General features: G+C 41.1%; 1 protein-coding gene across 4 annotated transcripts in view; it reads left to right on the top strand.

The window, feature by feature from the left end:
• Positions 1-6: 6 nt before the first annotated feature.
• The window catches only part of MPPE1 (metallophosphoesterase 1), a 31,945-nt gene continuing 9,442 nt past the window's right edge, over positions 7-22,509 (top strand). The window contains exons 1-3 of one of the 4 annotated variants that reach the window (XM_075142109.1): positions 3,845-4,836; positions 6,556-6,667; positions 17,603-17,749. The gene's annotated coding sequence lies outside the window, so the exon portion shown is untranslated. Of the gene's footprint in view, positions 96-3,844; positions 4,837-6,555; positions 6,668-11,763; positions 12,663-13,680; positions 13,772-17,602; positions 17,750-22,509 lie in introns of those variants that run through there. The other 3 variants (XM_075142110.1, XM_075142111.1, XM_075142108.1) reach the window with 3 other exon arrangements.

Genomic DNA, 22,509 nt, shown 5'->3' with positions numbered 1-22,509 from the left:
GGGAGCGGGGCGGAGGGAGGTGCCCGGGCAGCCGCCGCGATCAATGGGGAAGGCGGGCTGCAGCGCGGCGCCTGGCTGCTGGGCGCTGACTTTAGGTGAGCCCCGGGGGCGGAGAAGGGCCGGGAGAGGCGGGGGGTGCCACGGCGAGGAGCGCGGGGGCCGCGCCGCGCCGCGGAGGGCAGGATGTGGCGGGGAGGCCGCCGGCCCAGCCCGCCCCGCGCCGCCGCCGCCATCGCCGCGGCCATGGCCCGGCCGCGCCCGCTTGACATGGCGCCGCGGCCGTTATCGCCGGCCGGGCCGGGCCGGGCCGGGCTCCCCAGCCTGGATCTGGGGCGTTGTTGTTTCCTCCGAGATAACGACCGGCCGTTCCCTCAGGTCCGAGCGGCCGCCCTTGCCTCCCGAGCGCTGCGTGCGGGAGCGGCCTGCAGCCGGGGCCGGGAGGCCCGGGGCCTGCCTCTGCGGCCGAGGGGAAGGGCGATGCCGGGGAGCGGGAGGCCGGCCGTCAGCGTGAGCGGGCTTTGCGGGCGGGAAAGCTGACGGTTAGCATCGACCATCTCCAGAATGAAGGGGGAACGTGTGGGAAAAGTGGCCCCGGGAGTAGAACGGCAGTTCAACAGATTTTTAATTTAAGCAGCTTGTTAGTGCTTGGGAGTTAAAGCGTATGGTAACAAATCCATTGCCCTTTAGATTTTTCACTTGCCTTTGTGTGTCATTTTGGATTTGTCAAGGATGAGGAGAAGAGAATTAAGAACCTACTGTTCCAGAAACCACATAAGCCAACTTACCGTGCGTTTGAGCCAGCAGAGCAGGGGACCGGTGGCAGACAGCTGAGCGATTCTGATTCTAGATCCCCCTTGCAGAAAATGGGTGGCCTACGATGAATACGTACTCATGCAACAGGGCAGCCAGTGTGTAATACTTACAACACTGAGTGATGTAAACATACGCTTTATCTGCCAAAGTGAGGCTTTTCCAAATGCCTTGTTCTGATGCACACTTGGCGTTGAATTGGACAAAAGAGAGTCCAGGGATTGAGTCTGTCAGCATAGCTTTTTGGAAAAGGTGTTAAATACATCAAGTCTATGAAATTTGTTACTGTCTTTCAGCACCTGCTTTGTGGTTGAAGGTTTCATTTTCAGTGACCTTTGAGGGATAGAATAGAGATGCTTTAGTGGTGACCATATTTGCATTAAGAAAGTTTCATAACACTGCCACTTACTATCCCTGATGTGAATATAAAATGAATTGTTAATTTTCTATGGACTAGGCTAAGTTTAATTGACTTGAGTATTCTATCTAAGCTAGCAGACCCTAAGTCTAGATCTATTTCCTTTTATTTAGTTGTTTATCTTGTAGGACACAGATGACTTTGGGATGAGAGGGACATAACACTCCTGCCATACGTAGTTCACAAAAATAATAGACGCTTTTTAAAATAAGAGGCTTGGACCTTTTCCTTCTAAGATAAGTGACAAAACTTCATGGATTGTAGCGCAAGAATTCAGCTTCATTCTTTAAATTTCTAAGCTGCAGTGTGGCAGTGGATACCACAGAGACAGCAAGACTGTTGGTCTACTTAGCAAAACATTTTCTAGTCCCCATTTTGAATCCGAAAAAACACTAACAAACCCTGAGAAGGTGAATTAACTAATACCCGAAGTTTTAAAGTTTGTTTAAAGTATGGAATTATGAAATTTTGCTTGTAGAAATCCTCACCAGACGTTTGTCAATCCTTCTTCTGACTGATTATTCTGCTTCTAAGTCACTCGTTTCCTCCGACCTCGTATCTGCTTTGTCCTCACGTAAGATTAGTTTCATTAAGTGCAATAACCCTACAAACATGTCATATAATTTGGAATAGTATGGAACAGAATTGCTCTGGATTCTTCCTTAATCTCAGTTTCCTCCAGGTTTTAGAAATCCGTGCTTTTTATTGATGCTGTGCTCAGCATAGCTTGAGGTGGCTTCAGGACCTTCCCTAGAGAGTTTCTGTGCTGGGGCAGGTGGGTAAACGTATTTACTGGTGAGTTGTGTGCACCGGTGAGATGTAGTAAAAACAGCTTTAACTTTGGTAAGTAAGAAAATCTACAGCTAACCATGGCTTTGCATTCTAGGAGGCATCTCAGACCACGATAAAAGTTTTTTCTGTGTTTTCCCTTGAAAGATGAAGTTTTAGTTACTGAATTGGCCAACAGTAAAACAGTCTATACCTTTTGCTGAAACCGGCTAGATACTATTTTGATGTAGAGCAGATGGTTTCCTCCCTTGTTTCTCAGGTCTGCTGCAATGCCCGGAGATTTGTTATGATTAGGCTGCCATAGGGGCATTTGAAAGATCTGTTTAACACGTGTTTTAAAAACAGGGCAGTGTGAATGACAGTGTAGTAGGCAGAATGCAGAAATATCCTCACTGAAGGTAATTGTAGAAAATCATCATCACAGAGAAATACTGTTGCAAAGGGGGGAAGTGCTCTCCTCAATATTTTTCTAGGCAGGAGTTATGTTCCTCTTTCTAAGAGATGTCTGAGTGGCATTTGGAAAATAAGCAACTCCATCTGGCTCAGTAAAATTTCCCCAACCTTCTCTTTGTTCTGGTGGTAGAATATTAGTAAAATGATGAGCAAAGGCTGAACTTGAGAGGCTAAAATATCAACTGAATGAAACCCTGGTTTTTACAGATTCATTCTAGCTACGTGGCTAATGCCACATAGATTTAAAACAGAACTAAAAACCCAGGAAAGACTACTTCTTAGAAAGTTAGTGGCTGCAGCTAGTATTTTAAGACCCTTCAAATACTCTGCAAAAAAATACAGTTGCCTGTAAGGCCTGTAAACAGATGGAAATACTTCTCTTCATCATTCTCCTAGTTGGTGATGACTGTTTTCTTATTACTGTTCTGAAGTTTTTTCAAGCCTTCCTTAGCCTAGACCTGCCAGGCAGCACGAACTTCTTCCTGTGAGCTGCTGGGTGATTTTGAACGTCTGTTCACCTCTGAGCAGGTTGAGGCTGCTCTCTGCTTTGCTGGATCAGACTCTCGGCTCATCTTTCATAACTGCCAAGGTCTTTCATAACCTCTGAGCTTTCATAACCCCAAACGCTAGCCAGTTCCTCTCACATGCCTTTCGTAACCTACACACATCCCACGTGTTTAATCTCGTCCACTTGGAATAGGCTCGTCCTGGATGAACCTGAAATACTAGTGTTTCTCAGGTGCTTCAACTGTCTGAATCCTCTTGAGCTAGCTCCGATCAGATTTGTATAGAGGTCGGACTTCCTTCCCTGAGACAACGAATGCTCAGCAGAGGGGAAAACCTGTTCCCTCTGACCTCGGAGCAGAAAATGAAGCATAGTCATGGATTTCCTTCTCTCCCAGGGTGTGAAGACCTTATTGACTTAAGTGTGGCTCAGCTGGAGGTGGCAGTCTCCTTCACATCCTGTCCTAAACCGCTGCGCAGCATTCATGGGCACGGCTGCTCTGCGTGCCACCTGGAGATCCCCGTTGCGGTCTGCTTGGTCCACAGTGCAAAAAGCAGGGTCACTCAGAGGGGAAGCTGCTGCAGCTGGAATTGGTTTAATTATGCCTCAGCTGACAGCTTGCCATTCTCTTCTTCGATAGTAATTGCACGCTGCAGTGATGCAATAAAATCGGTTGTAGTTTTTGCAGAGGGAGGGTGACCTCTCTGTAGCTAGCCGGCCATTGACGTGGAATCCGCAGATGTCTTCCAGTGCAGATCCTTGTCACTTCACGGGTTTGATGGATGATCTCTTAATAGGGAATTAAATGGGAGAGCAAGTGGCCAACAGCTTTAATAAAAAGGGGGGGGGGGGCGGGGGGGAGGAAGAAAAAGGAAGTAATCTTTTGGAATTATTAGCCTGAGTGCGAAAGAGCATTTCCTCAGCATGACAGCCAGAGGCTTGCTGCGCTGTTATTAAAGCACTTCAGTGGGAATCCATGCAGATGGTCTTTTTACACAGCATAGGATTATATTGGATTAGTCATACAAAATTGTTGTTTACTGTCTCTAGCCCTTTTCCCTGGAGCTTTTATCAGTATCTCATGAAGAATAAAGTTTGAGTCTGCCTTTAATAAATAACCCAGATGACAAGCTTTTTGTTTGTGCAAACTCTGACAATGTTGTAGTAGTTTAGTGCAATGGTCACGTTGCAGTGAGGATTTTATAGCTGATAAAAGAGGATATTTGGCCCAGATTTTTGTTTTGCCTTTTGGGTGTACAAGGAGGGAAGGTAAATCATAACGAGATGCTCCCTCTTCTTGATGGATTCCCTGGAAGAGCTGTGCTAATCCCACTTCTGCTTTATCAGAGATAAACAGGAATTGCTAACACTGGCACTGTGTTTCATAATGCTCGCTAATGACTGATTAATGACATAACGCTTGATTAATGCACCATTCTAAGTGGTGTATTAGATGTTTCTTGTGTTCCCCTTCTGTCATGCAGCGTCCAATTCTGACCACCTTTCTTCTCTACGTCCAGAAGGCCCAGGGATCGCTGCTTGGACACCCTCCACATTTTCCCTCCTGCCACAAACTAACCAAAAGATAGTCTCAAACATGCAGTGCAGGAGTCTCCCTTCCGATCTACCCTGGGGGTTGGTTAATGTGGAAATCGAGATTTTTGGCTTCAAGGTCTGACAGACAACTCTACTGGTAAAATGGCGTCCTTCAGTGTTTTCTGAAGTTTTCAGACTGGCTCTGTCATCCCGGGAAATTTTCCCTTCCAGGAGTTATGGCTGCGAGAGCTTTCCTGGGGTGCAAGTGCCTTTCATTCTCCACCACGAGATGTTTTTCTTCTCTGGAGGAAGTTCTGTGGACAAGGTAATACAGTGCCAAGCTGTAACCAAGTCTGTGGGTGTAGAATAATATGCAGTAAAGGTCTTTTTTCCTGGCCTTGAAGGGAGAAGCGGCAGACTGTCTCTGCCACATTCATGCCAGTATTGTTTTTTGAACATTATCCACTGAAAATACTAAAAATAATTTGCCCCCCCCCGAAAACAAACTAGTATTATAATCTGATATTTCTATCACTGAAGATGATACAGAACTTCTGTCAGTGTGCTGTAGCAGGGATCCCTGTAGCCTAATTTGGTTTAATAAATACTACCTCTGTTTGGCTTTGTCAGCTCTTAAGATTAAATTGATTTCCTCTAATATATTATGAGAAAAGATTTCTTGTTTCTAATTCTGCAGTCAGTCATCTTAAATCCAATCAGGTCTTGGTGCTTTTCATCTTGATATGCAGGAAATGTTCATGTTTTGAACTGAATTCTGAACTTTTGCATTTAGCTGTCCTCTGTGGTTGTGCCAAGGCTCAGGAAAGCCAGACTGCTTCTCCCTGTTTCAGGGAAGGCTCCTGAACAAAAATGGGATTATTACTTCCTGACCCAAGCTCAAAACAAGGTGGTGAAAGGACCTTTTTCCCGTGTTGGCCATTTTGTTTGAGACTGTTCCATGATTTTTCAACTGGCGTTTGTTTGTGAGATTGGCAGCACTCATTGTGCCACAGAATGTAACGGGCAGAAAGACTGCATAAGTCTTGCCATCTTCCACCCTGAAAGGGACTCAGGAGTCGTTGCTGACACAGCTGGTGGATGGAATAAAAGAGAGATTAATTTGGGGCAGGTGAAATTTTTATGTGTTTTTACAAAGGCATGTAGATTTTCACAGGAGAATTTTAATTCCTGAAAAATCTCATGAGCATAGTATGTCTCTGAGGGTTGAAAGGACACATACTGCCCTTTGTGTGGAAAAAAGGCTATGCTTGGACTTATTGTAAGGTTGCATCGAGTAATCCTGTGCTCATATATTTTCTGACAAATTAAATCAATTATTTTGGTGCATATGTAGCTGAAAAAAAGTGCTATGGGTCACATTCCTGCTGTTTGGCAGTAAGTAGCAGGCTCAGCACCGCTGGAATCGATGACATTTTCATTTGTGTGTGCCAGCATGAAATTGTCTCTGCTCATACCAACCTAAGTTAGAAACAAAAACGCAAGGAAAAAGGAATGTGTTCAATAAACCAGCTGAGTAACAGTGCACGGAAATGTTTCTGCTGTAATTGTTTATAGTGGAAGGTAAATATCTTAGTGGCATTTCATACATTTACTGCCACAGAGAAGTTTTTTAAAAATCATGTATTGTTAGTATCTCTGGAAAATGAACATGTTTTCTAATCAAGTACACAAAAGTCTTTTATCATTTATATAACCTGTGGTTTATATATACATGCAGGCTAACATTATCTTTTGATTTTTGGATGGTTCAAAATCTGATGTCCAGTGCTTCTCAGCCTTGGGCCATTTTTACAGATCTATCGAGTATCTTTAATTTGGAAGAATGGATGCTCATTTTGAAGTGGAGCCACTCAAAATCAATGACTGCTTTTGAAAATGTGTGATTGTAATGTACATGATAAAACCTACAAGAGCTTCAGCTGTAGCTTTTTCCAAGAGTTTGAAGATACAAGTAGGGTTTTTTGGTGTCATTTGGATCAACACTTGTTTGATAAAATCTGAATCTTACACAAACTCCTTGCAGGTCTAAGCTGCGTAGTTGAGAAACCTGGCTGTTGTCTACTTCCTCCATCTCTAATTCCTGTGCCAGCCATGGAAAAGCAGGACAGAGGGAGGCTGTGCGGCTCAGTTTCTAGGTCAGAAATCGGGAATTCTTGTTTCCCTTTTAGCTCTGTTGGCACATTTCCCAGTTTTTCTGTGTGTCCTTTTCCAGCCTGTAGAATAGAGAAGATGTTCTACTGGTAACAATTTTTGAGTTCTGAACATATTTGGGTCTTAAAAACTGTGCATAGCTGCTGCATCGTTGTCAACTCCTGGGTAAGCAGGAGAGCAGCAGTGTGCCCAGAACTAGTTGTTGTGTTTGTAGAAGAGCTAGGGAAACAGGGTCTGCAGATTTCACATCTGATAATGACCCAAGACATATCATGGGCTTGTTTTCTCTGCTACTTCTGACCTGTCTAGGTTTTTCTCTGAGTGCTGCCCAGTGCTGCCCTTTCCATGCCTGCTCTAGTTTCTGCAGAAGCCCTGAATGAATCCATCTGTGCTTCCTCTTCTTCTTGTTTTACTGCTCCACCCATAGTATTTAACAAAAAAACCAAAACAAACCCAAACACCTGGGTACCATAGGAATGTAACTCCTAGTGAGCCTTGCACATTCTTTATAAAATACTGTTCCTTGGTTTTCAAGTGGCTTTGCCTTGTATGGTATTAAGCAATTGTGACTACTCCTGACATTCCCAATATTGAGGAAAAAATTGTTATCCTACTCATACTGTCTAGAGTACATAGGGTATGCTGGATTCCACTGTGCTGATCTTTCTCCGCCACACTGTCTTATACTACAGCTTTCCTTTATCACTTGAAAAATTATTTCTGAAGTAGTCATTTTACAAAGTTTTGCAAAATATCAGAATTACTATTATATCAGAGCACGTTCTTTTCTAAATTAATAACATAGAATCATTGAAATGTTGGCCTACAAGGGGCTTTAAAATGATTTTTTTGTCTACTTGCTGTATGCCAGTATGCTGTGCATATCAGATAATATATATACCTGTATCCAAAGTCATGCCTGATCATTCTCTGATCTGTTGTTAAAACCTCTAGTGAGGGAGAACTATGTGTATTTTTCTTCTTTGATACTAAGAAATTTTTCCTTGTCATCCAACTGAAATAATCTCTGCTGGAAACTAACTTTATTTCTGCTCATCCTCCTCTAGAGGGCACGGGAAACAATTATTACCGTCCTTTACAATAACCAAAAATAAAGACAAAATCAGGTAAAATGATTCTTGGCAGTCTCTGTTTTCTGGACTAAACAAACACAGTTATTTCAACCCTTCTTGATATGCTGTATTTTCTTCCTCATGTAATTTTTATTCCTGTTTTCTAGACTCCTCAGGACCTCACCTGAGATCTTGTTTGTGCTGGATAAAACAGAATAGAACTGAGTAATTACCTCTCCGGATATTGCTACTCCATCTGAAAATGGGATCTCCCTTTTTCTGCAGCACCACTGCGTTGCTGGCTGGTATTACACGTCCCAATCTTTTTTTTTTTTTTTGTACTGCTACTGTAGCTAGTTACATCCAGCTGTATTTTTATCAAGAAGTGACTTCCTGGTTTTCATACTATGAACTGTCAGTTGCTAATTTATTCAATGTTAATTGCTGATTAAAGTAGCAATTTTGTTGCCAGGCTATTTAGGGACAAGGTGACTCGTCACAGGCCCCAAGAATTAGCAATGTTAGGTGGCTGCTTCTGCAATTATGGAACCAATACAGAAATCTTCACAGACGGAGAGCACTTCTGGCAGCAGTTAACAGCATGGGCAGGTTGTTCCCTCCCATGCACTCTCGGGTTGTTAACAGCCTCACAGCTTGGATCTTGTGTATATTCAGCTCAGCACAGTGGCTTTTTCCTTGAGCCGTGACCTCTGTGCAAAGTGCAAGGAGTTGGCCAGATGGGTGACGGGCTGCTCTGGGTTGATGGCAGAGAAGGAGAGATGCTGGGGTTGTGCCCTGGAGCTAGACGCGCATGCCACCTCCTTAATCTGATTACATTTACAGATGTAAATGTGACCAGAGTGTTTTGTACTATGTGGTAGGTAAGTTGTAGACCCACAGTAGGCAGAAGTGAGCTGCTGTTGTCTCCCCCCTCTCTTCCCAGGCATTAATGGTTCCTCGCAAAAATTGCCAGGCTCTGCAGTCAGATGGGCTACACAGTCAAGATGGAGGGGGCAGGTGGCATCTGGCAACGTTTTACACCAAAAAAAAAAAAAAGATGGCAACATGTGATGGGCTGTAAGTAACAAGAGAGGCAACATTTTGTACAAAGACAGGAGATGCAGAGAACAAAAGAAGGCTTAAATTTGAGACCTAGAGAATAAGAGAGAAACAGGAAAGGTTTTGAACTGCCAATAACAAAGGCTACTGAGACCAGCAGGCAATAATCACTGCTTTGGGTCAACCCTGCTGTGATGGGTGATCTTCTCGTGGCTGGTGAGTGCCTTCTGTTGGTATGTTATCTGTAAGGTCCAGTCCGTCATGAGGGTGGAATGTTTTCATCCTGCCTGTCTGCCCTCCAGCCTGGTCTGCCAAAAATACGAAAACCAAAGGCAAACCCCAGCAAATAGTAGTAATACCATGTACCACAAATACCAAGGATACACCCCCCCACACACTGGGTAGCAATGTTACCCGGCATGCTGTTATCTCTTGCCTCGGTGGGTATTACTTGAACAGCCTGTACCGCGGCTTCTCTTGTGATGGGAGTGGGAGGTGCAGAGTACGCTTTTGTAGAGATACGTAACTTGGTGTGTGTTGATGTACAGATGTGTCCATACAGATCTGTAATTGGCAGTGTTCTCAATCCCACGCACTCAGTATCTATTAGTCGCAGAAAATAAAATTGCAAATAAAACTAACGACAATTTAAAAGAGACAAGCTGAGACTGGGTGTTTTTATGCTGGCCCTGGAGGGTGAGGTTCACAGCCACAGTAAAGCTGATTCCGGAGCATTCACAGCTGGATCAGGAGTCCCGCTGTCACCGTCCGGTGCAGGCCGGGTGGGAGACCTTAGCCTCACGGGAGGTAAAACGCGTCGGGCGAGCTCCGGTGCGAGCCCTTGCCAGCCGCGGCAGTGCCCGCCGCGGGGCGCTCGCTGCTCCCACCGCGGCCGTGCCGCTCCCGAGCGGGGAGGGAGCGGGGGAAGGAGACCTGCGCGGCGCGGGGTCCGCCGCCGCCTTCCCGCTCCCGCAGGCCCCGGCGCCGGCTGGAGCGGCCGGCTGTCCGCTTGCCGCCGTTTCCCTGGCAACGGGGGGGAGGGGGTAGCCAGGGCCCTTGACGGGACGCGGTCGCTCGCCTATGACGTCTACTGTTCGGAGCCTATCTGGATGGGCTTTGGTGGTAAAGGCGCCTCCCGAGAGCCGTGAGGCGAGCGATGGTGGCAGGCAGTGAGGGGGGCAGCTAGGCGGGGGCCTTGCACGGCGCGGTCCCCCCGGGGCGGCAGTTGCGTTTGAAAGAGGGCGCGAGCGGGCCTCGGCCCGTCCCGGGGCGGCCTGCCCGAGGGGGGGCTCCCGGCGCCATGGCCCTGCCCTCCGTCCACAAGTGCCTCCAAGTGAGTGGGGCCCTTGGCGGTGCCGGCCCGCGGGGTAGCCTCCCCGTCCGTCCGGGGCACGCCCCGGCTCTCGGGAGCCCGGCGGAAGGCCCCGCCGCACCGGCCTGGCCTGCAGAGAGCGCCCAGCAACACTCGGGCGCGGCGACTCTCGGCTCGGCCTGGTTTACCTTTACCTTCGGGGCAGAGGTCACGCTTACAGCAGCTTGCGGTTGCTGATCTTACTTCTCTTGACTGAATATCGGTCGACAGCATCAGTTTTACTTAATACCCTGTAGGTTAGGGCATGATAGTTGCATTTGGTGCATTTTGGGTGATAAGGCGTGATATACTGCTGGGCGAGGTTCAGCAAATGTGCGTGCAAGAAATTCTGCTAACGCGGCTGTAGTTTAGTCTTCCAGCTTCGGTGAGGTTAAGACAAAAATACATACGAGCTTAGTTGCAGCTTGTTTTGTGTTTAGAAGTATAACTGAAAACTTGTATGTTTTGTCCCTTTGTCATTTTTTTTAAAATACAAAACCATTTTGCCGTATCATTTAGTAATGAATTATGAAGTTGCATTAGGATGTGTTAACATATATGTTAAAGAAGCTGTGTTTTAGTCAATTCTTCATAAAGTTTGAAGCCCATTATTTTTCCTGCTGTTTTCCTTTATATATTTATGTAGTTCAAGGTAAATACAGTAAAACTTTTGGGAGAGAATTTTAATCTGAAATGTTACTAGCTCAATTAATACTTGATCTGAAAATGTTGCTTGATTTTTCTTTTTTAATTCTCTTCCTTTTCAGCTCAGTGATGAAAATGAACAGTTAGTCAAGAAGTTGAAAAAACTACACATAAAAAATAAGGAGCTAGAAAAGAATCTGGGTCAGATCCAAGAAAAACTGCATCTGCAGCAGTTAATGCATGACTATGTCACAAGCAGAGAGTAAGAATTGTCACACATTACTTTTTGCGTCAAAAGAAGTGCAATATTTCAGGATTTGTACCTTGTTATTCTTCAGATGAAGTAGGCCTTATCTGTTCTGCATATTTTGAGGGGCTGTCTGTGAACAGGATAGTGGGGATGGAGAATGCTGGAGGCATGTAAAGGAACAAAGGATGGTTGGGGCAACTTGGACAAAATTCATTGTTTTAGTAAACCAAACAATTTTAGTATCAGTAAGTAATACCCCTGCTTAGCCCACATGCTGTCTCTGTCTAACTGCAAAGAGTTTTAGACTATTTTGCTGACAAACAGTAGTAAGGTGGTTAAATTGCATCAATACTATTTAAAAGATTCAGAAACTGGGACCTTAGGACCTGAAAAACTATAGCACTAATGTTTTGAAGAGTGTCCTGCCACGATTTAAATACCTGTTTGCAAAAAATTTCAAGTTTAAATTTGGTGCATTTATGACCCTGCATGGGAATCTCTATTGTCACATCAAACTGAAAAGTAATTTAGCCTTTTTCAGTTGCTTTGTTTGACCCAATTATAATTGTGAAATCTAATTTTATTAAGCTGTTGTGTTTGTTTCAATTAAGTGTTCAAGTTCAAACAGAAACCCATTTATGGCATAAGGGTGGATACAGCAAGGATCTTCATCTAGAGGGTGACAGTGTCAGGTGAGTTCTTGGAAATTGGTTCTTCACAGAATTAAACATTCTTTTCTGGAGTAGAATATGTTGTTCATGGTTAAGTCAGTAGAATTTTTGTTTACTGTTATGGAAGCTGCTTTCAGCCTTTAAAACAATAGAAAATAATTTTATTTAAATTTTAAAAGGAAATACTAAATCTTAGATTAATCTTGAAAATATCGCTAATCAAAGAACAAATGGATTTCTTTCTCAAATCTTTCACTGAGAGAAATTGAATGAGCTAAGGAAGCTCCATGATGCGTGTGCACACACGTGATCTTTTTTGTAGATTTTTAACCTAAATTATGTAATTTCATTTTCTATTTTGTAGGAGCTTTCTTAGCTCATTTTCATAGCTCATTTTTATATATATATATAAAATTTATAAATATATAAAATTTATAGGCTAGTCCTGCTTTCAAAATAGGCCACACAAGTGATTGTACTTTTCAGTCTAATTGAGTTTAGAAGTGAACCACGACTTACTGTAGTTTGCCAGTTAATGCTAGGAATAAACTCTTGTAACTGCTTTTGTGATACAAAAGATACATTTTGTATATTGAAATGTATATTGAAACATTTTAACAATTAGGCATGCTACATAAAATGTTGGTCTATGACTTAATTTTAAAATAAATAGGTTGCTTCATTCTTTCAAAGGCTGCTTTTTGTCCACTTACAGAAATGGGCTGTAGGCTGTCGATCTTACAAAGATAGAGGCAGTCCCTACTGCTCTTTATTCAAGCACCCTGTTTTTAGTGTTTCCTTTAGGTGGCTGTAGAAGGCCTGTTTTTTTTGTTTTTCTTTCTTTTTTTTTTTAAATACCTTTGCAGTCCACTAGACTCTCTTTGTGAACTACAGAGGAAGGCTGGGTGTCTAGCTCTGGGCTTGAATTGAGTACCTAATTAGATGCTTATGCTGAAGAAGTCTGAGTTATGCTTTGAACCTAGTGCTGGACCTGCTTTGTATTAGGTTGCACATAGATAACCTGACTTAGCTTTTTTCCTAGCATCTATTTGTATGTTATTTTACAAAGCTGTTCTCTACTAGTATCGCTTATCCTGCTTGTGGTGCACAGTCATGACTTGGTATGAATGCTGGCTCTTATTCGAATTCCTGATAAAATAGGAAAAATGTCTGTTCGTGTTCATCAGTTACATTATGGGCCCAATATATGTAGACTGAATGCTATGAAATACTGTAGGAAATTAGTGTAGCAGAACTTGATGCAAGATAATATCAAAGCGAAATATAATATCCCAAATCTGTTCATTTTACTTTATTTTACCCACTCATACTCATTTTCTCATAGATTTCATTCACTCATATTGCTTAGAAGCAATGAGATGTGTGTGTCCAGGTGATCTGGCCAGGGTTGCTTGTGTGCAGTATGGAGAGCTGGGGACGCTGCCTCATGAGTCCTCATCATGGGTTCTTGATTGGTGGCAAGAAACTAGTTTCTGGACAAACTTTTTTATATCCTTTAGGAGTGGGCTTTTGCTATTCCGGTTGTGCTAACGGGGAGAGGAATGATATATGTGACATGCTGCAAACTCGTTGCCACCCTCCTATTGCTAGTGTATGGGTCTTCCATCAACAAGTTGTTTGTACTGAGGTTTAATCAGAATGTGGCCATGTGGGCTGGACATAAACAGCAAGATCCTCAGTCTGGCTGAGTGAAAGGGATTCTTTGTCATCTTTGCCATTCTTTTAACTCCCACTTTGCTGTTTTTTCTGCTGCTTTCTCTTCCTGTGTTGCCGGTCACACTTCATTCACACCCATCTTACGAGTCTCTACAGTACAGCTATAGTCCAAGTGATCTCTATGGGGCATCTGTAATACTTTTATCATAAAGGATGCACATTTTATTGGCTTCCGTATTTTATTGCAATTTATGCATTTCTTCTGTTTTAGACTACTTCAGATGTATAACGATCTACAGAAACGTTACGTTAAAGAAATCAAAACAAACCAGGAGCAAAGTGAAGCAATTAAAAATCTCACTGTAAGTAGAATTTGTAGGAGATGGTATCAAATAGCCAAACATAAGCTTTTAGCAAGACTGAAAAGTATTTCTTACATTTGTAAAATGAGACCATGTTTTTCTTTTTATACTCATTTTTGTTTCCCATGCCATTGAGATTAGGGAAAGTAGTCCGTAGTTCCCTTTGAAAGTGAACTCTGTCACTGGTATGTCTGTAACTGAAAGCTGTCTCCCCTTTCCTTGCTTTTTTCTTTACTCACCTACCTACCCCTCCTTCCAACTGTATATGCATCTTCCGACCTCTCTTGCACCAGCCCTGATATTTTTCTGTATGTGTCATGAGCTGATTTATTTCAGAAATCCAGCAGTAAGCTAACCAAACGAAGGCAAATAGTCTTCTGTCAGGTAGCAAGATCTGTTGGCTTGCTGTGCAAAGAGACTCACATCATAACTGGAGCAAAGGTAGGCTTGTGTGGCCAGGAGTGGTTCAAGAAGCTTTGAGTAGGTATGGCCTCTTCAGGCATTGATCAAGTGTTACAGCTGACCAGTCTAATTAATTTCCTCCTAGGAGTCTGGAACATGTGCTTCATTTGTTTGTAAATTAATATTCATTATAATTTGGATTATAAGTACTTTTTCTTAGAAGTTGGCAATTGCTGCCATAAAAGTAGGCTTTATTGTGCGACAAGGTTTAGTATCTTTGTGCATGTACATTTATACTGTCTTGCGAGCATGTGCTCAGTAACAGATTTTTTTAAAACACTTTTGATGTATGCAGAACTTTGCTTGCTGTATTTTTTTCTCCTTTCAGACACTTTGGATGAATGTAGTTTAAGTCAGCAATTGGAAGCTCTAGGTTTGCATTCAGGATGTGTTTCCAGTTGTATTCAGTTGAACTGTGTTCTATGCATTTTAAAAAAATTTTAGTTTCTTGACAGATTAAAATTCATGAGCTAGAGCATAATCTTCGAGAGCAGAGGCAAAGAATTGAGCAATTGGAACGTAAAAAGGTTTCTTGGAAAACTAGTGCTGTTTCTGGAAAAAGAAGTCGAACCCCAGAGGGAGAAGTAACATCTCGCAGGGACATGTCTAAAAAGAAGGAATCCTGTTGCAGTAAATATTTAGGTAATGGTACGGTTAATTCTGATCATGTTGTTTCCAGTATGCCCATCACAGATGATGCATTTCATTTCAGATCCAAGGGCACACTCCAGGTTATTTCTTCTACTTCAACCAGCAGTATCTAAAATGTTTTTCGTTTTTGAAAACCTGTTATGTAAAAATGGCATCTCATAATCAAAGTCCTATCTATGGATCCAGCCCTGCATTTGTTTGCGATAAAAATAAGTGTTTGCTGCTTTTCTCTTTTTCTGAAACTCGTATGTGGGTGTAATCATGGGTGGGAGTGCATGGCTGTATTTAGTTCTATTTATTATTTATTCCAGTAAGCTGTATCTATGCAGATCTCTTTGAGATAATGTTTGCTGCGCCATTCTTTGATTTGCAGACACTGATACACAAAAGAACCTGTTTTTAGCCTTAAAATGTGGGACAAACCCAGACAATACTGGTTTGAACATGTTCTTCCTCACATAAGTAAATCCACAAGTTGAGGTGCAATCCTGTTCCACTTCAAAGCATAAAAAAAGAGAGAGAAGAGATCATACAATCTAGGCATAATTTTCAGGAAATGCGCTGCCAGCAAGGGCTAATGTGACCCTCTCATAAGTCAGAAAAAGGTAATCAAGGCATATGATGTATGTTTTGTGGATTTTAAAGTAAAATAATCCACATTCTAAGAATCTGGCAGATTTAGATTATCCAATTGACAGATCCTGTTATCTTTCATAGTACCTGGGAGTGTGCTGGGCCAATTCTTAAGAATAAATCACTTTCTGAAAAAGGTACTTTAAGAAGCTGAACCATAATTTTCTAATATCACAAAACGTAGGCAGCTCTTTAGCTGTAATATGATTCATATGAGGGGGAGGTTGACTGTAATGGTTGAAGTCTATATTTTTTATTTGAATATAGAGCTATTGTTGAAGGAGATTAAAAAGCTGAAGAAGAAAAATGAAAAGTTGTCTACAGAAAGGAGAGCACTAAAAAATGAATTAGCCGGATTAGACAAGGTAATTTATTTTAGGACAAGTTTAAGAATAGGTGATTTTTGAAAAACTAACTTTTCTGCCTGAACTGAAACTTATCTTTAGGCTGAACATATGCTGCTATCAAGCAAAATACATAAAAAAAATCAATTTGTAACATTCTGAGAAAGAAATGGAAATGGATGACTCCTTGAAACATTAATGTCCTACAATACTGCTCGGCTAAGGAAGAGAAATAATGCAATTTTGTTTGTTTGTTTGGGTTTTTTTTTGTTTTAAACTGCTGGATTTTCTTGTGGATTTTTTTCTTTTGGTGTTTGGGCAATTTGGTTTCCTTCATGAGAGGTTATTTGTCTGGTGTTGTTATGACATTAAAATTGTAACTCTTGGTAACAGTCTTAATTCCTTCCAACAGGCATTTGCAGACATAATAAAAATATTTTTTTGAATGATCACTTCTATTGCTTCATGATGTCAGTGAGAGAAAAACTATTTTCTCTTGAACATGTCAAAGTTATGCCTCTGACAGAACCTTAAGCTTAGGGGAGGGCAGAGGGAGGGCCTTGGAGGTTTCGTGATAGATTGTCCATACAGATATAGAAAGAGGAAGTGTGAAAATTTGGTAATTCTTGAAATTATGTGAAAAGATGAAGAGATCTTATCTAGCTATAGAGGACTCGGTTTAATGTACTGACCTAAGATTTTATTTTCAGCAACAAACTTGTTTAAATTGTTTTTTGCTTATTCTTCAAGTCTTGTGTTGATTTTTTTTTTTTTGAGAATCTGTTTTCTTATCTTGCAATCCCCTCTCACAAGCTAAATATTATGCTAGCTTTCATTACAGGGGTAACAGTAAAACATGGTGATAGTTCATTAGATGTGAAACTTGTAGAACGTTGAGCCAGGATGAGTTCTAGATCCTTGTGTTTGGGAGTTAGGGACAACTTGTGGCTGAAAGTTTCATCTTTCAGAAGAGAAATATATAAATCTGAGGTTATGGCTTTTTATCAGTGACCCTTTTCAATATGAAAATGAGACTTTTTAACATAGTGTAGTCATAAATAATAGACCCTATTCTGAAATAGGACATTCATTAACAAAATGTAGTTGTACTTAAGGTTCTAAACTCATACTAGGAATTTACAAAGCAGTTACGGTCTAAAAATATTTTATATCTTTCTGGGTCTAAATATGGTATCCCTTTTTCCATCTTAAAGTCTTTAGTATTGTCTTGTTGAAGTGCTAACATCATCCTCCTTAGGTTACTCTCCTTATCTGTCTCCTTGCTTGTTGTCCCTTTTTTATAATCTTGCAACTTTCAGATCTTCAAAGTTAATGGTGTGTTATCTACTACCGGCTGACTTCAGCACATATAGCTATATTTTTGCACAGATGAGGTTGACATTATTCCCTTGTCATTTTGGACTGTCATTGTGTAGCTTTCTGATAAATCAACATTTTTTCCTTCTCTTAATTCATCTTTCCTATTATTAGCCTGTATTTCAGGCTCTAACATAACTTGAATTCTGCTTGCATTATGTGTTCAGGGCAAAGTTTTAAATTATTATGTAAGGTTATAGTTGATATCTGTATCTCACCATAGCTATGTTTGCATAACTTGACTATATATTAATAAAAATATAGGAAGTGTCTTTGAACTTGGGAACAACTGAAATGCTGACTAGCTCTTATTGAGAATGTCTTTGAAAGAAACTTCAATGTGAATGTTTCTGGCTTTCTCTAGGATTTTTTTGAAGAGATAGAAGATCTAAAGCATGCTGTACAGGAATCTGTGAAACTGAATAATCAGTATGAAAAGTGCTTGAAACAAATAAGTGTAATGTATGGACTTCCTTTTACAGCACATCTGTAACTACTGATTAATGTAATGGCAAGTAGATTTTCCACATTTTTTTTTATACCTACCATGGCTTATGTAGTACCACATTTTGATAATATTATGGATTCAATAATATGATCTCAATATGACAAGCTGCTCTGAAATGTTTTTGTATTTTGTGCCCCTTTGATTTTTGTTTATATGTTTTTTAAATAAACTGTGGTCTGTATAACTTCAACTAAGTTTCAATATCTCTCTCTTTCACACTTGTAAAATACATTCATTGCAGGAGTGGTTGTGGATGTTTATGGAAATACGGTAAAATCTTTGTATTTTAATTTGAAGAATTTCCCAATTTATCCTTTCCTGTAAACTGTATAAAATCAAAGTAGATCTGTAGATTTGGCAGTCTTTATGAATTGCAGCCCTAAGGATGTGCCAATGCGGACAGAAATTAATTCTATCATTAAATTATTACAAAGGGATTTCTTAAAAGAAAAATGCTAAATCCTGGCTTGGAGTTTTTTCTTTAATCACAATAATAAGTTAAAATTTGTGGATGAAGGAAGGATTTAGAGTTTAGAATTGGAAAGAGTGTGTTCAGAAAGATGTGTCAGAGTTGTCTTGCAGTATCAAAACAAGAATTCATCAGAAGCTCTTATTTGATTGAAGAATGAGGTATTTGAAGAGCTCTGGTATTTGAAGTGCTGAAAGGAAACTGGAGTGCAGAGAGTCACAGTTCACAAGGTAGAAATGTCATGTTGCTTCAGAGGGAGGGAGCTTGGAATGACAAGAGACAACTCCCAGTTGCAAGTCTACCTTGCAGAAGGGAAACCTTGTGAGATTTGAACCTGAACTTGTTTGTAACTACATTTCACAAAAGTTCAACGTAGTTACATTATAGAACTATATTTGTCTGAAAGTTGTAAATCTGTGATGGGAGAATTGAGTGAAAACTTTATCACGAGGTTAGAAATACTAAGCTTGCTTATAACCTAATACAGCTTCTTTAGCTTGATAAAAATACTTGCATGCTCATTAGGGACAGGACTAGGAGTAGGATTAGGACTCTTGTATCCCACTTTGCTTGTTAGGACAGCTTTATGTAGTTGTAAATTAATAAAATAAATGGGCCTCAAAGCATATGAGGTGTTCAGAGTTACAGATTCACTAAGTAAGAGAGAGGGTAAAGCTCCAGAACTACTTGCTTCCTGGTCTGGCTATAGACCATTGTGTCAGGATTCCCTCGTTTCGTTCTTGGCTCACTTGTAAATGAAAGCCGGGTAACGTGCTGAACAGAGATGGAAAAGGGAAAGAGAAGAGAAGTGATGCAAGTGTGTGTTCCCAGTAAGCTTGACGGATGAAAATAGGAAGAATAGCATGTATAATGGAAGTATTTTAAGTGCAAAAATGTATCTAATATATTTTTGTATCTAATACATACTAAGCAAAATAAACATGAACGCTGGAGAAGGAAAGCATCAAACTTTTTTTTGAGCGCCAGTCACTTGAGCATTTTTTTTTCCACAGTTTTGTGGTATAAAGTTATACTTCTAGCATGTTTAAACTTTGGTGACATTATTAAATGAATCAGTAATTGTCCTCGTCCACAGGGTGATTTTTAAATGCAGAATGATTCTTAAAACATGTAGATGAGGACAAGTTCAAGGTTATTTCTCCCCTGCCTAAGGAATGTATATGGTGACTGAATACAAAATTGTCATGACTAGCAGAATTTTGCTGTTTGCCAGCTACTGAAGATCAGAGTTTTCCATTATAGAGTACATTCTCTGTCCAAACAATTGAAAAGAAATAATATGGTGAAAATATTGATCTTACCTTTATGATGAGCTTTTAAAACTTTTAAAAATCATCAGTTTTGCATCAGGCCACTCCCATATATTTAGAACAAGAAACAGTGAGAAATCTTTCAGTCTTTTCTCATAACTGAGATCCTCAAGCTCTAGGAAGAAACCAGATTCTAGTCTAATCTTAATAGTCAGCCATGCAAGGGGGAGTAGTAGCAATGTATTGTGCAGCGACGTGCTGAACCACACCTCCATCTTGCAAGCGTGTGTGCAGTCTGACAGCATTATTTTTGACCTGCCATCACGTGTGAGAGGACGTGGGTCTCCGGTCCGTGGGTACCCGTGTGCGAGGTTGGGATTACTACTGCATGTGCCTGGCTGCCGGTTAAGCTGCTTTTACTTTGGTGCGCGGAGATGTGCAGCCGCGGTCCTGAGCACACAGTTCGGCTGGGATGTCAGCAGCCGTGGGCTGGCAGGTGGCAGAGCGCGGTAGGCAGGGATTTCTGCCAGCCGGTAGTAGGAGTTGTCCTTCAGCTCATTCTGCATCACTGACCTTCTGTGATTTTTGTTTTCCTTTTTCTTTCCTCTTTTCTTTTTTCTTTCACTATCGGGAAAGCTGGAAATGTAGGGTGCAGATGGGAGACCTCTGGCATCTTCCAAATGTGTGGCACAACTTCCAAAATAGTAATAGCTAGCAGCAGAAATGCCGGGACAGGGAATGTGTGTAGAAGTGACTGGCACTGTGGTTTTCATTGTGTTGGTTGCTGCTTGTGACTTTTAAAAATGGCAGTTTTGCCTTGAAGATATTTTTCTTTTCTACTAATTGCAGGGTTTGGGGTTTTTTTTGCATTTGATGGGATCATTTAACTTCTGAAGATCTGATTTTTTTTCCCCCCCTTCTCTCTTTCCCCCCCCGCCCCCCCGATCTGTAAAAAGCTGCTTTTTGCTGCAGCTCTGTAGCTGTTTGGACAGCTTCTGCAGAAATTTGCTGTGTGAAAAATAATGTAATGAAAAGCTTCTAGAGAATGCATAGATATTGATAGCAAAATGACAGGTTGTATTTGTTTTAAGCTTTGTGTAGATTGTGAATAAGAAGAATCATAGGGGGTTTTTATGTTGGTTTGTTTTTTCTTTTGATATGCCTAATGCAAGTTAAACAACTTACTGGCATTTTCTCTTCAAATTAGTACTCTTCTTCTTGGAAGAGGAGACTGTCTAGGACTGCCAGATTCTACTTCCAAATTCTGGGGTAGGTGCAGTTTGTGCAGGATAAGGCCATATGATTTTGTGTGCTTAGTTAAGAATTTACCTGTCTCTTGTCCTTGTTGCTGTGTCTGTTAAACAGTCATTTCTGCTTTAATCTTGCCTTGTTGTGAGATGTACAAACAAGATCTTTTTGATTTTTATTGTTAGTTAAAGTGCAGGTGAGATTAATGTTAAACAAGTTAATCAGCCTTTGTGTGTAGTTCCTCTGTATTGTGAAATTGTGACATCTGGCCAGTGGCTTTCTTCTGCTAAACTAAGTTTAGATAGAACTGAATTGCATGCAATTAAGTATTAGTCATGCTAGTGTTAAATAACGCATATTAGGAATGTTACATGATGCAGACTAATGGTTCTTTGTCTTGAATGAGTACTTTGTAGTGGTGATATGGGAAGCTCGTGTCTGAAAATAAGTGGCTATTATCAAATAGAGGTTTTGGTTGGAAAAATAAGATGATAATCACATGTCAGTTTTCGATTTCCATGAGACATCAATCAAATGGGCTAGGGCATAGGACATTAAATCAATTTAAGTTTTGTTCTGTGTTCTGTATGTAACTGAGACCAGAATTTTAGAAAAGATCTCCTAATTTTGTGTGGTTCTGTAATTTTGTCCTAATGTTCCTAATATTTAGGGTCTAAATATTCAAAGGTACTGAGTATTCACAGTTCTAATCAAATTTAGTCAATTCAAATGAACATTGGCTGCTAATAACTGAGTACTGTGTTCTGTAATTGCTAACATCCTGGGTATTAGTCCTATGTTAGAATTTTTCTACTGTAGAAAGCAAAATTGCAATCCCATTCTTGGGCAGGGACAGGACTTTTCTTTGTGGCTTTCTCTAGAAGTTTGTTCGTGAGCATGTGAAGTAACATCTTTATAGCTCTCCTGCAGTCTCTTTCACTGTGACCATGCTATACTGCTTACCCGTAAAAAGTGGGTCTTTCAGACATGCAGTACTCTTCAGACTGAAACCCTGAGAGGTTACGCATGGAATCTGAGTGATTTTACTTGAAAGATAAGCTAGTATCCCTGTCCTCTCAGGTGAAATACTTGTTTCTTGCGGGCACTTACACTAGAAAAGTGTTTCTGCCAAGGACTGTAGAAGAAACAGAACCGTGAATGTGTGGGTATTTCCTCCTTACACCAGGAATAATGAGTTTCTGTTAAATGCCTGTAAACAAGTGAAACAATCAATGAGCCCTGTTACAGTTGTGACTTATCAGAGTGAAGACATTTGTTTTGGATTAGTGAATCAGTAAATACAGTAAGCTTACCAACTTACGCTCATTTTCCCACATTTCTCTTCAGCTGTAGTGCAGTTTCTATTTCTGAGGCTTCGATGTTTCTTGTTTTCCCCTTGTTAGAAATGAAGCAGCATTAGTTAACTAGTCATGTATTTGTGCCCGTGTTCCTGGAAGGCTCCGGTAAACTTGTTCTGGGATAGTAAATTGCTTTCGGTTCTTGGAGATTATTGCAAGAGCCATATTAAAGGTGGTAATTGCATTGATTTGGCGTAGTCATGCTATGTGACTTGTGCCAGAAAGTGGTTGCATGTGGCGTTGCAGTGGCCAGGATGATATGGATCCTAATGCATTTTTTTTTTTTGCTGCTGTTGAAGCTAAGCTCTGTCTTTACCTATCTTTGACCCCTACTCACAATGTTTTCACTGAATAGTTTTTAAAAAAGCATCATGCACCAAGATCCTGACTGGCTTTAAACTAGTTGCCTGGGTGCTG

The sequence above is a fragment of the Calonectris borealis genome, chromosome 2 (genome assembly GCF_964195595.1).
Source record: "Calonectris borealis chromosome 2, bCalBor7.hap1.2, whole genome shotgun sequence".
NCBI lineage: Eukaryota > Metazoa > Chordata > Aves > Procellariiformes > Procellariidae > Calonectris > Calonectris borealis.
Note: the sequence above shows the minus strand (reverse complement) of the source record. Positions and strands in the feature narration are given on the sequence as shown.